This window comes from Chelonia mydas, chromosome 1 (assembly GCF_015237465.2).
Source record: "Chelonia mydas isolate rCheMyd1 chromosome 1, rCheMyd1.pri.v2, whole genome shotgun sequence".
Lineage (NCBI taxonomy): Eukaryota > Metazoa > Chordata > Testudines > Cheloniidae > Chelonia > Chelonia mydas.
Genome location: NC_057849.1, coordinates 172,122,006 through 172,138,116, shown reverse-complemented (window position 1 = coordinate 172,138,116; position 16,111 = coordinate 172,122,006). Strand labels below are relative to the sequence as shown.

General features: G+C 37.1%; 1 long non-coding RNA gene across 3 annotated transcripts in view; it reads left to right on the top strand.

Annotated features, from left to right (window-relative positions):
- The window catches only part of LOC114020167, a 324,008-nt gene that overhangs the window by 274,140 nt on the left and 33,757 nt on the right, over nucleotides 1-16,111 (top strand). For all 3 annotated transcript variants that reach the window (XR_006287984.1, XR_006287985.1, XR_006287986.1), the window contains one exon: nucleotides 2,374-2,431. This is a non-coding gene — a long non-coding RNA (uncharacterized LOC114020167). The remainder of the gene's footprint in view (nucleotides 1-2,373; nucleotides 2,432-16,111) is intronic.

The following is a 16,111-nucleotide window of genomic DNA, read 5'->3' as shown; positions in this document are numbered from 1 at the left end:
TTACTGTTTAATGAACAGGCGTTTGAACTGGGCAAACGGGGCGACAGCACTGAACATGAGATCATTGCAGCATAGTGTAGCAAACTGGCACCCTGCCTTTTCACCCCTTTGCTTCGGCAGATTTGTGCAATCCCCATTTATAAAATCAGCACAGGGGCTAGATGAATTTTCTGGTCTCTTCCACCTCTATCACTGTGCAGGCACTTGCAACAAGGATTGGTGCAGCTTTTGCGCAGTGCTTTGTGCTTGGAATTCCGAGAAGAACGAAAAAGAAGACAGGCATCCTGGTCCTATTCCGAGAAATAACAGGAGCCTAAGAAGAAACAAATCTGAGTTTGTCCTAGATACAAGAGTGATGGAAAAAATGTGAATCTCCTGCTTCAAAAAAAAAAAAAAAATCTGGCATGTTTAACTACAGAGACATCAGGATGTATTAGAGCTTCTTAAAACAATATAACTAAATGAGCCTAAGCGATTGTTTCTTTTATTTACCAAAAAAACTTTATTTTATTTTATTATTGCTTAAATAGCAATATTTGGCAGTGGGTGAAAACGTACCTTTCATATCAGGTATAGCTTATTTTTCTTTTCTTTTCTTTTTTTCCATTTTAAACATGTTATTTTGAAACAGAGTCCTTGTGTATTAAATTTACCGTAGTCAACCAATCACACCTCTTTCTTTTTTTTTTTTTTTTACTAACTTTTGGTTTCACTGTTTGATCTAATACTGCTAAAAATAGAAAAGTAAACAAACAGGAAAACCAGAAACTATATAAATAAGTAGTTGGCACATTTTATCTTAGCTAAGCTCTGAAGTTACTCAAAGATTTTAATGGTTATATGTATTCAGTATAAGCTTTGGTTATCTGTAGGAAAATGGGTATTTGGAGCTGGTTGCTACGGAAAGTCGATTCTTTTTTTATACAGTGTGACTCATGCTTTCAATTCCTAAAGAGAGGAGGGGGGTGGAAAAAGTTAAAGCTGTAGGAGAAGATCACTCTTGTAAGCAGTATATTAGAGCAAAGTTATTATTGATTTCGTTCACATACAATCTTACAATCTGTGTTTAAATCCATTACAAAGAATTCAGTGTAATTAGCACAGGAATAAAAGGCACATTATTTGAAGTTTCATGCAGCAAGCCTGGTTTGCTGCTAGTAACAGTGCCTATTTTAGGATGTTTGGTAAATCAGCACTTGTCCTAGAATAGTTGAAACAGTGCTTAAGATACCCATTCAATATTTTTGTGAGAAGTGCATACAAAGTTACTGTAAGTTTAAAGCACAGTGCTGTGTCAGCAGATCATTTGCTTTTTAATAATTTTGTCTGTCTTTGGAAATAAATTGCTAGTCAATTGGAACAATTTGTAATAATATTCATTTTCCCTGGCAAACAATGAAAGTGTTGTCCAAATCAATATATTTTATATATTTTCAGTATGATTTTTTTCTCAGTCTTTGTCTATTCTTTTGAATCCTATATTAAAAAGTCATAAGTCCCTGGGCAGAAAATACTTTGAGACAGAAAATGTGCTTCCATTGAAAACTTTGATTTTCTTATTTTAAAAAACTGTAATTTTTTGTTTCTTTTCTTATACAAACTTCATAACCATCTTATGGCTTTACAAAATATATTTAGTGAAGTTTACACATATATTTCACAATTTATAGATTACCAGTTGGATAGCTGCTCTAAGACTACCTGCTGAATTGTGCTACTTTATATTTTTGTTGCTTTGCAGTGAATTGTGGGAAATTACTAAATGGAGATCATATATGTATAGGAAAGATATAGCTCTATTCACCTGTATTAAAAAGAACAAATTTATTGTGATTTCTTCCCAATACGTGTGTAAAAATAACTACATATATCAATAATGCTTATTCGTATAATGCACAACCTATTCCTGCATTCTCTTAAAAGAACATAATTCTTTTGTAAATTTAAGCATAGCAATCAAATTATATATTTTCCTGAGTTTTTACAAAAGTATCTTTTTAAAAAATTATCGTAAGTGTAATTGAACTTAACTTTCTCCAATATTTTTATATTAAGTTCCATGCCAAATTAAAATCAGATAAGCATCTTTAAGCAAACCTTTTTTATTGTCTACCAAGTGTACACTTCTGTTTTTGGAATTATTAATACAATTTTAAAAATTAAAAAAAAAAGAATAAAGAAATACAAATGACACAGTCACTTTGTCTAAGTGTGTATGGCTCACTGCATATTTTGCCAGTGGCCTTCAGAGGGGCGTTGGTTTTAGATCTTTAAAATTATGGTTGCTATCCTTTTACATATTTCATGTTCTAAAAATACTTTCACAGAATAGACCTTTTCATTATTTCTCTCTAAATCATTTTCTTCTTTTAGGAAAAATTAAAACGGACATGAAAAATGAAGAAGTTGGTTATACCAGAAATCACTGAAGGTAATAAAGTGATCTTCTTAAACATTTGACATATATAAAATAAACAAATATTTTATATATATATTTAAATAAACAAAGCGGGCAAGAACATTGAAAATACTAATGTAAAAGCATTGTCTTTTTGTTAAAAGGGAACGTGACAAAAATAATCTTACAGATATCTATTAAACTTTTTTCTTTGATTGTTTTCTGTTGGGAATAGTGCACTACTGGTTGCTTTTATCCTTTTTTCTGTGTAGCTTTAGACTAAACTGAGTCTATATAGTTTGGATCTTTTACAATATATATATGAAGTGCAGTGACCCAATGTGGGTTTTTTTATGAAATGTTAAATACCTCTCCATCATTCTTAGAAATGGAAATATCTGAGAAGTCCTCTCCTGAAGCATCCATTAGAATCAATCAGTAAGAGATATAAGCAGTCAGTATTCATGCTTTTGATAATCTTAAGAATTTTAGGCATAGGGATTGGCTTTTATGACACAATATGTTAACCCTTTGGCTTCAGCAGAAAGCATGTATAAAGTTTTGTTACTCTTGAATGCACACGTACATAAAATCATAGCAAGTTTAAAACATGCATTTCTGGAAAATAATTTGTTTAAACAATTACAAAAAACCAAGTAACATATCGCAGATGTTCTAAGATTTAATCTACTAAATTATTCAAAAACACAATGGTCATTCACAGGCTTTAGATCATTGTTATCCTTTTCAAACTAAAAGTATTTGCTGCAGTTTTCCAGATACTGAACAGAGTATGGGCCTGATCCAGTATCCCTGTGCTAGCAGTACTCTCACTCTCTTAAATGGAAGTTTTCCAGATTAAGGATTACAGAGTTGGGCCTTTAATGGAAAACAATTTAAGGTGGATATTGAAATCTAGTTCAGATACAGATTTTCAGCTGCAGATTTTCAACAACCTGCTAAAACCAAATCATCTCTGCAGCAGTTATTTTAACAAGTGCACCTCTGCTGCCAATATTTTAAAAATACATTTGTAGTTATGCTGTTTTAGAATTACACTCATTTATCATGTATTGATCTTTAAAATATTGAGACGAAATTGCATTCATGTAAAATATTTAGATTATAAAAATGTGTCCGTCTGTCTCACCTGTTGAGTTACTGAATATTTCTACAAAGGGCCTATTTGGATGAGGCACCATACTTTGGGTCAGTGAAAACAAGGGCAAATTTGGTTTGTGAGTTAATCCTGAAGTTTTACCAGGAAGCAATATGGTTTGGAATTTTAGTGAACAAAATATATAAACTAATTTCTGGGGTTTGATTTTTATATGGTTTACTTAATAATCAAGTTCTTGGTAAGAAGTACCTGTAAGCATTGTAATATGATGAAATCTCTAATGTTGGAGCCCAACTCTCATACATGATGGATTTTCAGATACAGTGGCTGGATTTTCATTGTTGGTTTATAGTACGTTTCATATTCAAGCATAGAAGCCAAACATATATTGTTCTTATTATTTCACATCTAATTATGGGACCCAATCCTGCATTCTTTGGGCATGCAAAACTCCTGTGGAAGTCACTACGAATTTCGGATGCACCAATGTTGCATAGTTTATGTAAAATGATGTTTATTCTGATTATGGCTAAAAAGATTATGCAGTAAACCTGTCAAATATTGTAGGGTTTTTTTGTATTTTCCTCTTTTTAAAAAAAGTAGCAACATTATTTTCTGAAGGCCAATTGTTGGATTATGCAGCCTCAGGTTAGAAATATATATTAATTAGGTTTCTTTCTACAGTTGATTTAAATATTTTACTCTTTGATTATCCTAATTATAAATGCTTCACAAGTTATTTTGTCCTAAGTCTTCCACATTTCATTTAAAATGGGAGATGCTAGCTGATGGTGCCAATTGGCATAAACCCGTAGATCCGATCTTGTGGTAAAGTATACTGCACAAGCTCGCTTCTATGGGTCTGTGTCATTCTGGTGATCTGGCAAAAGATTACGTGACAAGCTACTTGGTGATATTTGAAAATCTGATGTCTAGGTAATTGCTTTAAGTAAAAGCGGATTTTGGACATTTTGTTAAACTTTCAATTCTGTTATGCTTTTGTTGTCATGTGCCTTATTAGTGTATTAAATAATTTTGTTCCATTTGATTTATTTAAAGCACTCTTGTCTTAAAATCAAAGTAAAAATCTATACCCATATTTAAGGAATTTAAATATTTTTCACAGAGCAAGGGTAGAGAATACCAGTTTTAAATAAATACATAACATGACACAATGTTAAATTCAAATAGCATGTGGTCAAAGGAAATAACTAAATTTGGATGTCTACTGGATTTTTATTTTAAAAAACACTAAGTGACCACAGTGAGTTCTTTTAGAAATATCGTTGGATTCTCATCATCCCTTTAAACGTTTTTCTTAAAAAGAAAAGATCTGGATGAAACTGGTTGCTAGCAGTGCCCTCACAATAGACAAATATGTATTTTCATTGTAATGTTAAAAATGGAACATGACTGAAAATAGAGTTAACTATATTTAACATTTTCAAAATCCACCCAGTAGGGAGCACATAGATATGAGACTGCCATATTTGAAAGAGATGCTGAAGATGTGAAGAAGACTTTATGGTCACCGTTGGAAGCTGTGTGCATCCGGGTTGAGGTAGTAGGTTGTATGGTTTAGAGTTACACCCTGGGAGTTAACTGTACAACCTTCTAGCTTTCCTTGGAGCACACTTGGGCCATCGAGGAATTCATCTTCATTTTAATCTGATCAGGGAAACTGTGCAAAAAGGTATTGTGTTACAGCTATACAGAATAATCACTCTAAAGCTTTACTGATGTTGAAATAGTCCTGATTACATGATTATTTCATTCACATCCTGTTATGAACCATGCTAACATTCTTTTAATGGACTGTGACTACACGCTACAGACACTTAGAAAAGAGTGATGGTGCTTTAATTCCATTAACAACATGGCTTTAAAACTTGATTTTAATTTACAGATTGATAAAATATCAAGTATTAAATATGGTACTAATTTTCTGTAGGATTAGCTAATCCTAAATAGTTGAAATTTGTTGATTTTCTGCTACTATACAGAAACAAACTATTTAAAAAATACTTACTTCTCTTTATGACTCTTTGGAATAAATATTGCATCACGCTGCTTAGGTAGATACATAGTATTATTGTTTAGTGCTGAGCTTCGTGTGGGAATGTGATATCCTTTCTTATGCATACGTTGTCCTACATTGTCACCTCGGTTCTAACCTGGAGCACTCCTACTCTTCAATTGTTAGATTTCAGACACAGTTCTGCCCAAGAACATCAGTATTGACTTGCAGCACCCCAAGTGTTCTAGTTCTGGGTCCTCCCATAGTTCTATCAATGTACCTAAATCCTGACCTGTAATAACCTTGTTATTTCAGTCCCGGGTCTCTCCTAGACACAGGTTGCCATCTGAGCTAACTTGTGCTAATGATGATGGCTGAAGTTAACAGTAGGGACCACCATACCCCATTTGTTCATAATCAAACTCAAAACTTAGTCTCCATACTAAACTTTAGATTTTTAGGATTTAATTTTGCCATAGCCCATCAAAAGATGAAAGAGACCCTGTCTATATCTCCCAGAGTTCCAGCTAGCATCTTAAAGAGGGTGTAGTATGTGCTCATTTCTTCACCCAGCCCGGCAGGGACAGGGGCCATGTTCCAGCTGCCCCTGCTTCCTTTTCAGAGATTAGTGCAGATACTAGAGCTAGCCCTGTACAGAACTTGTGTTCCTTGAGTTCAAGTCACCTATTTTTGAAAAAAAAAATGATGATAGAGTTTAGTGGAGAGAAAAATACTTTGACCTAGGGCAGTTAATCATTTTTCAAGCAAAACAGGTAGATGGATGTGTATAACTCAGGGACTGTTTGATTTTTATGTCCTGTGTTAAATATTCTTATCATGTACTTTCTCTTCTGTCTACCATGGCCCTAAAAAAAATCATTTTGCATTATGTATATGAGTACTTTTGACAGACATTTCATCAAATAGATAAAATAATCAAAGGACTATCACATTTAGGCCGTGTAAGGTTTAAAGAGGCATTATATTGATCAATTGATACAAGGCACTCTTAAGCCAAAATAAGAATTCCACACAAGGGATTGCACTGTTTTAACTAAATCAGTTTCTAAACCAATTTAATTAAATCAGTACACCTTTCCCATGTAGGCAAGGCCTTACTGATGAGAAGTGTAATGGGGATGAAATTCTGCAAATCAGAGTATTACTAATAAGAAATATAATAGTGGAGCGCATTGTGTTTTTTCAGCAGAGAGACATCTGATGCCGTCTTCCTAGCAAATAACAAAGCTTTGTATAAAATGGGCATTGTTCTATGTTGGTCATTATATAATATCCAGTAGACTACCTTTTTTCTGATATTAGCATTAAATGAGGTCATTCTCTGAGATTATTTAAATATGTGACCATTTATATATTGTGTTTTACAAAAGATGTGAAAATGTTTTCCTGCTATCATCCTAAATCAAGGGCAGGAAATAAAACTCATCCATTTCTACTGTAAGTGAAGGCCAGAGATTTCATTACTGAGAATTTTTAACCACGTAATAAAGTTCCCAGCATCCATTCAGAAAAGAAAAGAGAATATGTCCAATTTCAATGTCATGCCTGTATAGGCCCCAAACCCTTGGGGACAAAACAGGAATCGCAAACCAATGAAATATGACCCTCAAATTGCAATCTCCATTGGGGAAGAAAACTGGGCTCATAGGAGGCACGTCTTGAATCTGTGCATGATTGCAAAGCCTTTCCCACCATGCTAACGTGGCATAGTTTTGTCCATTCTTTGCTAGCTTTGTTCTCGTGTTTGTTATGGCTCAGAACCACAATTACTACAAAGAATTCCTGCCATCCTAACACTTTGACAAAGGTCAGATCAAACAAGCAACCTGCTGTAGACTGTCTATTTTTGAAGTGCTTCCTGAATGTATCAGTAGGAACAAGAACCCTATCTCACCCCACCAGCCATTATGAGCAGGGTGGAAGGATGGACAGCCTGAAGGTCACCAGTGAGAAGCATGAAAGAGCTTCCCTCTGATCAGCGGTCTTAAATTCCCTCTGTTGCATTGGGAAACAAGTAAAAAAGTCTGGCTGTCTCCTAACCTGCAAGTTCTCATACAGGAAATCATTGGCCTTACAGTGGCCAAGAATGATGTCGGGAGAAATTCAGATCCTTTCCTTTTGACTTTTCTTCCCTTGCCCTGTGAGGTGTGGGAGGAGAGGAAACACATTTTTCTATTTTTTTTTTTAATTTTTAATTGAATTTACTCTTGCTAATTAATACCTGTAGCAAGGAGATTAGGAAATTGTACCTGCATGATAGATGCCTGGAAAGTTTAAGAGCTAGATTATGGCTTTTGAGAGACAACCTTGATTAGGGGATGGTGTGGAGTTGCCCCACGCCAGTGGGGGCGGGGGGGAGATCAGACAGTTTTAGTAAGCTGCAGCTAAGCAAGTGTAGTAACTGTGTTGCTCACCCAGGAGACTGAGCGTGGGCCACTCCCAATCTAGACAAAAAGGTTTATTGTCCTCTTTGGATTAAAAGTGGCCCCAGTCATCACTGGTATGTTGTTTTCTTTTGTTTTTATTTTCTTTTGTAGTTTAATTCCTTTGGAAAGAGACGTTATTGCTGTTTTCTGCCAACAAAGCAATATTTTATATTAATTTTACAAAATAAGGAGGATTGTTTATTCTGATCTGAAACCAAATGGAAATGACTGTTACAGAAACTGTGGGAATGTTTCTTTGGTCTTTTAACTGCATGATAGAATTATAATTCTATCCAGAATAGTTTATAGGTTGTCACACACATTTTCCTTGTGTCATCATTAACTTTAATTAAAATGTTTTTACTTTGCAATGTATAATATGTTGTTTCTAGAGTTATCAAATTACATGCAAAAATTTATGGGAATGTCTATTAATTTTAAAGCAGATTAAAGCAGAAAATGAAAAACAAAAAGAAAGGACTCTATTAAGTACAGCTGGATGGAGCAGGTTATAGTCTTTAGTTTCATTTTGAAGCCATAAGATATATGGTCTGTTTTAGGCAAAACATGGCATTCTTGACCTTTAAAGATGATTACCAGGATGCCAGAATACCAACTGATCAAGCAGTAATTAGCATTGTGTTGCTGTGTTGTGTTTTCTCCTTTAGGAAATAAATGCACCCCTATAACATAGTTTATCGTGAATGTTTTCAAATATAGGACAAATCTGGCAATATTTATTCACATAAGTACTCTTTTCTAAAGCAGGCCCATTGATTTCAAGTAGTCTCAGTACTTTGTCGTCACTTATACTGCCTGTGTGCATAGGGAATATTCACATGTGTAAGAGTTGCAGGATTGGGTTTAAAGTTATGGGCATCTTGGACTCCCATTGATTTCTCCGGGCGATACCGGTGTTCAGTACCTCACAGGGTCTGGCCCATGGAAAGAAATATTCCCACAGTTCTGTATGTATTATTGCAGAGACACTGACCAGCCAAATTTGCTTATCAATTCCACAGCAGATTAGAGATTAGCATAAACCATAACCTAGTTCCAAACCCACAAACTTTTTGGGTGTTCGAAGTATGGATACAAATTTTTCAGGTTGCACCCATGCCAAATCCTACTTGCATATAAATCAACTCACTTGAGTAAGGTAAGGAGAATAGCAATGCACAAATCCAAAGAAAACGTATACAGAAAGGACACTTTGGGGTTAAAAATCATGGGCCAGATTCATGGATACAGTGTGGATGCTTTGACCCATTCCAGTGAAACATAGCAGCCATCAACCCAGTCCGACTGGTTAAACCACGTTTCTAGCTACTCTGCATTGCCAATACAATACAAAGCAGTTGGAGCATATAGGTGAATCTGGCTTCGTATAGTTTTAGGTGACATATTTTCAAATCCCCGTTAGATATAATCCCTTTAGATTATCAAATTGAAAGAAATTTAAAAACCTAATTATCTTTTCACAGTTTCTGCTGATTTTCACTTCACTTGGACAAATGAAAATAAACTGATCAATTTTGCTGTAGTTTTTCGTCTCTTTCACTTTCTCTTGTCAGAAACTAGCTCAAGGCAGCAGTCTTTGGGTTGAGAATGTAAGGGAATGTTTAAACCCAAACCAAAAAAATGTTTTCATTGACATTTTTTAAAAGGGAGAAATTCACTAACAGCATTTATTAGACTGTGAAACTTTTCTTTGTGACCATTCAGGAGCCCTACAATAGGTTGCTTATCAGGTAAAGGGGGATCAGAATTGCATCTGACATTTTTTGAGTTATTTTAGTGACAGCCTGTTACCCAATCAGGGTGGTCTCCAGTACAATTTCCTCTATTAGTTATTTTTAATAAAACTAAAATTTTGGGCCTAATCTTGTCTGAAAGGGTCTCTTTAAACATGACTATTACTTTTATTAGATGGGTAAATGCAAGCTTGTATAAAAGCTAATGTGCATTATATCTCCCACCAGAATTAAACTTATTTCAGCTTTGACTTTTCTCACCTAGTAAAAACATTTACATCCAAGTGATTTTTTTTGGCTTTGTTTAACTTTGTACATGGTTGCTATGGCTTTCGTCTATATTTTATTGCTAATGGTTTAATTATAATTTATGTGGCAATTTCAGTTACATTTGGTGCAGTATTTCCTTTCCTCCACCCCCTCTTTTGTATTAGTGGTTTGTTCTTGTAACACGCACACAGTATGAAAGAGCCTTGTGTTTCTGCAGGAGATCTAGCTTATGAAACTTTCAAAGAAATATTAATTCATATTCCTATAAGTGCGGGTTGGGATAGGGGGAGAAAATACTTGGAAAAAATAGGTGCATTCTTGTCTTCTCTAAAAGCAGCACAGCATACACTGTGCAGAGTTCTCCTTTTTTAGATAGATATGTATGCTCAGAATTGGTTGTGTCCAGTCTTCAAATTCATGTGATTAATATTTAACTGGGACTTATGCAATGTTGGTCATTTAAGACCTCATGTTTAGTGCCATAATAGCACAGATGGAGTACCCACTGTCTTGAATGCCCTGGCCCCAACTTCCTTTGAAGGTGGAATTCTCACCTGAATCACACTGCTTGGGAACCTGATCTGATGACTTTTCTTTTTGGTGCTGGGTGTGGTGGACAGGCCTGAGCTCAAATGCTTCAGGCATGTTCAAGCCAGCTGGCCAGCACACCAGGAGCATCAGAAAGATGATGCAGAGTCAACCGCAGCACACTGTGTCCCAGACTGCCTGCATCAGAGTTCAGACAGTCTTGTCTGCTGCCCGCTTTTGTCCCACAGTTGGGTGAGAGTCATTCTGTACTTTATTATTTTCTTAATATATACATATATATTCTATTGCCATTTAACAGTTACTGCCCTGGCAAAAATCTGTGCATTTTGAATCTCTCAGCCAAACCACTTGAGCTTTTGTTTTCAGTGTTGGCCTTATGCTTATCTGGGAAACACATCCCCTCATATAACCATTCATTTCTCTCATATGATCTTCTGCTTGTCTCTGGTTCACATGTTTGAATTTATTTCCCTGTTGCTCCATTTCTACTCCTTCACTTGCTGATTACAATTTTGCTAGTGACAAAGCCTCCAGAGACTGCAGAGTATCACAGATAAGACAGATTTGGGTTTTGCAGAGGTTTGGGGTTTGCCCACAGACAAGGAGTGCTATGGGAGACTGAGGGGGAAGATGGAAGGGGAGGGAGGAAAGTGTCCTGGTCACAGGTGCACAGGGAGGCAGGTGCTTAACCAAACCAAAGCTGAACACAACCGGCATGGAGGGGTCGTGTCTGCTATTCCAGCCAATAGACTGGAGCAGCAGCCTTGAGACGTGGCTGTATAACACCATAACCTTGGATTCAGTGGGAAGATATGACATCTTTAACCACTGTGTAACCCCTCCCACACAGAGCCTGAAAACTTGGGTTTCATATGAGTGGACAGATTTCAAACTAAGTTATTGGATTCTGAGCCTTCTGAAGTTTGCCCGTGCGTAGACCTGCCTTTCTGTTGACAGCAGTTTCTAGGCAGATCCACAGCTTTGAAAATAGGTGATTGACAATCCTTGAAATGTATTGTATGTATTTCACTTTGCAGTGATATGCACTGTGTAGATCTGAGAAGAGAATCAACAGAACCCTTAGAAATACCTTATCTCCTACAGGCATTAAACTTTGGGGTGGTGTGGAGTAGCTTGCTTATCTATATTTTTCTTTATTTAAAAAACATCTAATCTTTCTGATGATTCCTAAAAATATGCTTTCACCTTCTATTTACATGACTACCTCTTTGGGGTGAGAGGTTTCAGAGTAGCAGCTGTGTTAGTCTGTATTCGCAAAAAGAAAAAGAGTACTTGTGGCATCCGATGAAGTGAGCTGTAGCTCACAAAAGCTTATGCTCAAATAAATTTGTTAGTCTCCCACAAGTACTCCTTTTTGGGGTGAGACTAGCTCAAACTCCATGTGCTTTCAGGGCCAGTGCAACGGTCTGCACATCCTCATGAGGCTGATTACATGAGCAGATGCACAGAAATGTCCATTCGCCCCTTGTATGCCATGGAAATAGACCCCTGTGAGGGTAATCCAGGGTTTCCATTACTCCACGCAACTGGCTTTGAGGAGTATGGCCACTATTTTAGCCCATGTGAAGTCCCACTCATATTTATCCTGATTGGAGGGTGGATTCACCTCTCTGACCACTCTTACCTTCGCAGGGCTCGAATGCTTGGGCTTTATGCAAGTGAAATGAATCCCACCCAAAGTCTTTGAATCCCCGGATGTGACTTCCAGCAGTGGCTGTGTTAACTTGTGCCAGTTCTGAGGGTGGCCTTCTGTGATGTAGACACTTGTCCCAAGGAACGAGATTGTGACCAATGGCACACCCTCTGTGTCATTGAATGTCTACCAGGTTGTGACAATTTCTGGCCTCTACCAATCCATGACACATTTAACTAGCAATGACCTATATGCATTACGATCCTGATTCCAGTTCTGATTTCTTGAGCCTGATGGTTTATATACATTTTCTGAGGCAAGTATTCTAAAGCACTAGGGGTTAGATTTGGTATTATGGCCAGGCTTCAGGATATGATTTTTATTAATAAACTGAATCCTATATTGGTGAAGGATTTAATTAATATGTCTCATTATAATGTACTAGAAGATTGATGTTTTGCTGAAATTATTTGGCTTCTAGTCTAAATATCTTATTATTTACAAATGTTATTGTTACCGTTATTGACATTTCTAATGAAAACCAAGGCCAATTTTTTAAAATTTGAGTAACCTAAATGGCACCTAAATTCCTGTTTAGGGTAAAAAATTGAAAAGCGCTGAAATCTTGTTTTCAGAAATGTCTTAGGAACCTAAGTCCCATTGACTTACAATAAGATTTATGCTCCTCAGCACTCAAGTGACTTTTGACAATGGGACTTAGGCTCCTAAGTCATGTAGTCACATTTCAAAATTTTCCCCTTCGGTTCATAAATAAGTGGCCTGATTTTCAGTTTGTGGACTGCTCTGTGAGGGGTGCTGCAGCTGCTCAGTACTTCTGAAAATCAGGCATTTATTACTTAGGTGTCTAATTCTGGATTTACAGGACATGCCTAACTTTAGGCACTCAACTTTTAAAACGCTGTTCTAACTTTTCTACTATTGTACAATTGGTGCTACTACTGTATACTGATTCTGTAGTTTGTGGACGTTGTGCAAATGTGAAAAATAAGAATATTGGCAACAGGAGCATGAAGGAAATTAGCAGCTGGGCACTGGGCTCTGCAGTTGATGACATAATTTGAAGAGTTTATCAAATGAAAGCTCTTTATTATTTCCAGGTACATACTGATCATATAAACAAAAATAAATGTGTACATGTAATATCGGCCTAAACTCTGCTATGTGCTGTGCAGGTGCTCAAAGGGGACTGGTGAGTAAGGATCTTCCTCTTCTTCCCCACATGAGGAATTCTGGATCCTTCCTCGGATCTACTGAAGGGGCTTTTGCCTTGTCTCCTGTCCTGCGTTCAAGCATGTTGGTGTCAGTGGAACATGCAGGCTTCTGCTGTGAGGAACAATCAGCATTAGGTTACAGTGGGCTCTCTTGAAACACTCTGTGCTGCAGCTGCAGGGATGGCTCTTGTGCCAGCCAGGATTAGAATTATACCCCCCCCCTCCCCCGCACACACACACACACACACACACAGACTCTCTCTCTCTCTCTCTCTCTCTCGGCAGGCCTTCCAGGTAAGGGCAAGATTTTGCTCATAGTGAGGAAAGCTATTTCTGACAGAAATCAAGGTTATTTGGCTGAAAATATTTGAATTGTATGTAACACGTATTTGTCTAGCTAAGTTATTTATTAGTTATATAGCTAAGCAGATATACAACCTGTTTTAGCAATATAAGGAGATAAGTTTTTAAGGTCCCAACCCTGCATCAGGATTCAGCAGCACTGCCCCTGGGCCTATCTGGAGTCATTCAAGTCAGTAGGCCAATGGCATGGGGATCCACGCTAACAGGAGGCCCAGGTAATCTCAAGCAAACAGTGCCGTATCTTTCAGTGTGAACAGGTGTAGTTTTGTCATGAGGATGCCTTTTAAATTAGGAGAAGCTGGCTCTTTCAATGCAGTATAGAGTCTTCATTTCTGTATGTGACACTAATTTAATGACGTTCCTTAGTGTGGAACATGTTTTGTAAGGCTGACTTCCAGTTTTATGGATTGTGCCTTGGATTTATCTCTGCCTGAACTCTTACCTTTCAACAATGGCTCACTACAGGTTCAGTGAAAATATCTTTGGTATTATTGGTCAGTTCTCTCTCCTTGGATAATGTACCATTTAATTTTTACTTTATTTAAAACTATTGATTCTTGCAGTAACATTTGTTTAACTTACAATAGCAATAGATTGGATAAAAGATCACATTTTTGGTGATTTTCAACTAGGATTTTCAATGGCTCCTCAGAGCGTTTCTGCCACTCTCCTGGCAGCCTACAGAAAATATTTTATGCACTAGCTTCGTTAACAGATAAACTTTCAGTTAAGAAAAATAATGGCAAAAACAGCCACTAATTTTAAATCTTTGTTTTAAAAAACTATCAATTGGACCACATCTATTCAATAAAGATGGCAGCTGGGAGGGGGAAACTAAAGGGTGGAGTGGAGTGGCGATGGGATGGCACCAGCCTTTTCCGGGGGACATGGGGGGCAGAAGGGGGCTTGGCAGAAGATTGCTATTCATCTTGTGGGTACGCCACCCTTACTTCTGCAGTTCTGCGCTGCTGCTAGTGGTGGCCTTCAGAGCTGGGCGCCCAGACATCAGCCACCGCGCTCTGGCTGCCCAGCTCTGCAGGCAGTGCCGCCGCCAGCAGCAGCAGAGAAGTAAGGGTGACAATACCATACCACCCTTACTTCTGTGTAACGTTTGACCTTTGGCTACAAGGGAGGCTAAGGCAATGTGTGGGGGGGTAACTGTAGCCCCTGCAAACTCCCCCCCAGCACCACCACTGAGTGGAGAAAAAAGAAAGACCGAAGGAAGAAGGAAATGGGTGCATGTCTGATCAAGGGAATTAGGAGAAGGATAAAGGAGGAAGGTAAATTGAAGTGGGTGTATACAAACATGTGTAGGGGGTGCATAACGGAGGGGGCTCTGGTGTATTTGTGCATGGGAATGTAGGGGGTGCAAGAAGGGGGGGAAGCTTGAGCGTGTGTGCAGAGGAGTACAGGGAGATGCAAGGGGCAAAAGAAGTTTGGAAGATGTGGGGAGGGGAACTGGGATGTACACTCTGGCTGCTTTGCACTGTTCTCATGAAACAAAGTGCCTTAACTCCTGTGTACTCTGGTCGCTCTGTGCAGCTCCAGAGTGGCATAAAGTAGCCAAAATTTACCAGTGAATCTGTCCATAGAAGTTAAAATAAAAATGATTGAAAGTCAAAACTTGGCATCTTCAAATAATTAAAAATATCACATGGCAATGACTCTCTTTGACTTTCTTGTTTTAATCTTCATGTATTAATTTTTTTAAGGAAAGGCATAGATAAAAATGACATTAAAATTGAGTTACTGTTGAAAGTACATAATAGTGATTTAGGATAACATACAGCACAGCAATATTGCAATCCTAAAAGCAATAATTATGAACCAAGAAAATTCAGAATTAAGGATAAATTTAAAGGAAATCCAAATATGTTAACCTATGGGAAATGCGCAATCAGGGCATCCAAATATACTTAATTCTACCCTGTACCGACACAATTTGGGAGGTGGGGGGAATCTAATGTGTCTTTAAAAATCAGATTAATCTGATATAGGACCACAAACAATAAAATGCCACAATCATAGTCCTATAGTCATTCCATAGTTTTGCTACAAGGCAAAGTTTAGGTTGTTGGGAGTCATAACTGTGCCTTAACTGAATTTCCATACTTAACAGGAAGTAGCAGGAATCCAAAATTAAAAGCCTGAATTAAAAAGGATAAGAAACTACCAAATGTTGTGTAATGTATAACTAATCTGTAAAACTCACTACCATAAAATACCATTGAAGGAAACCCGGGTAAAATTCAAAAACATTCAACAATTGTATGAAAAAGAAAGGTTTTTCACTATAGTTTCACTAGG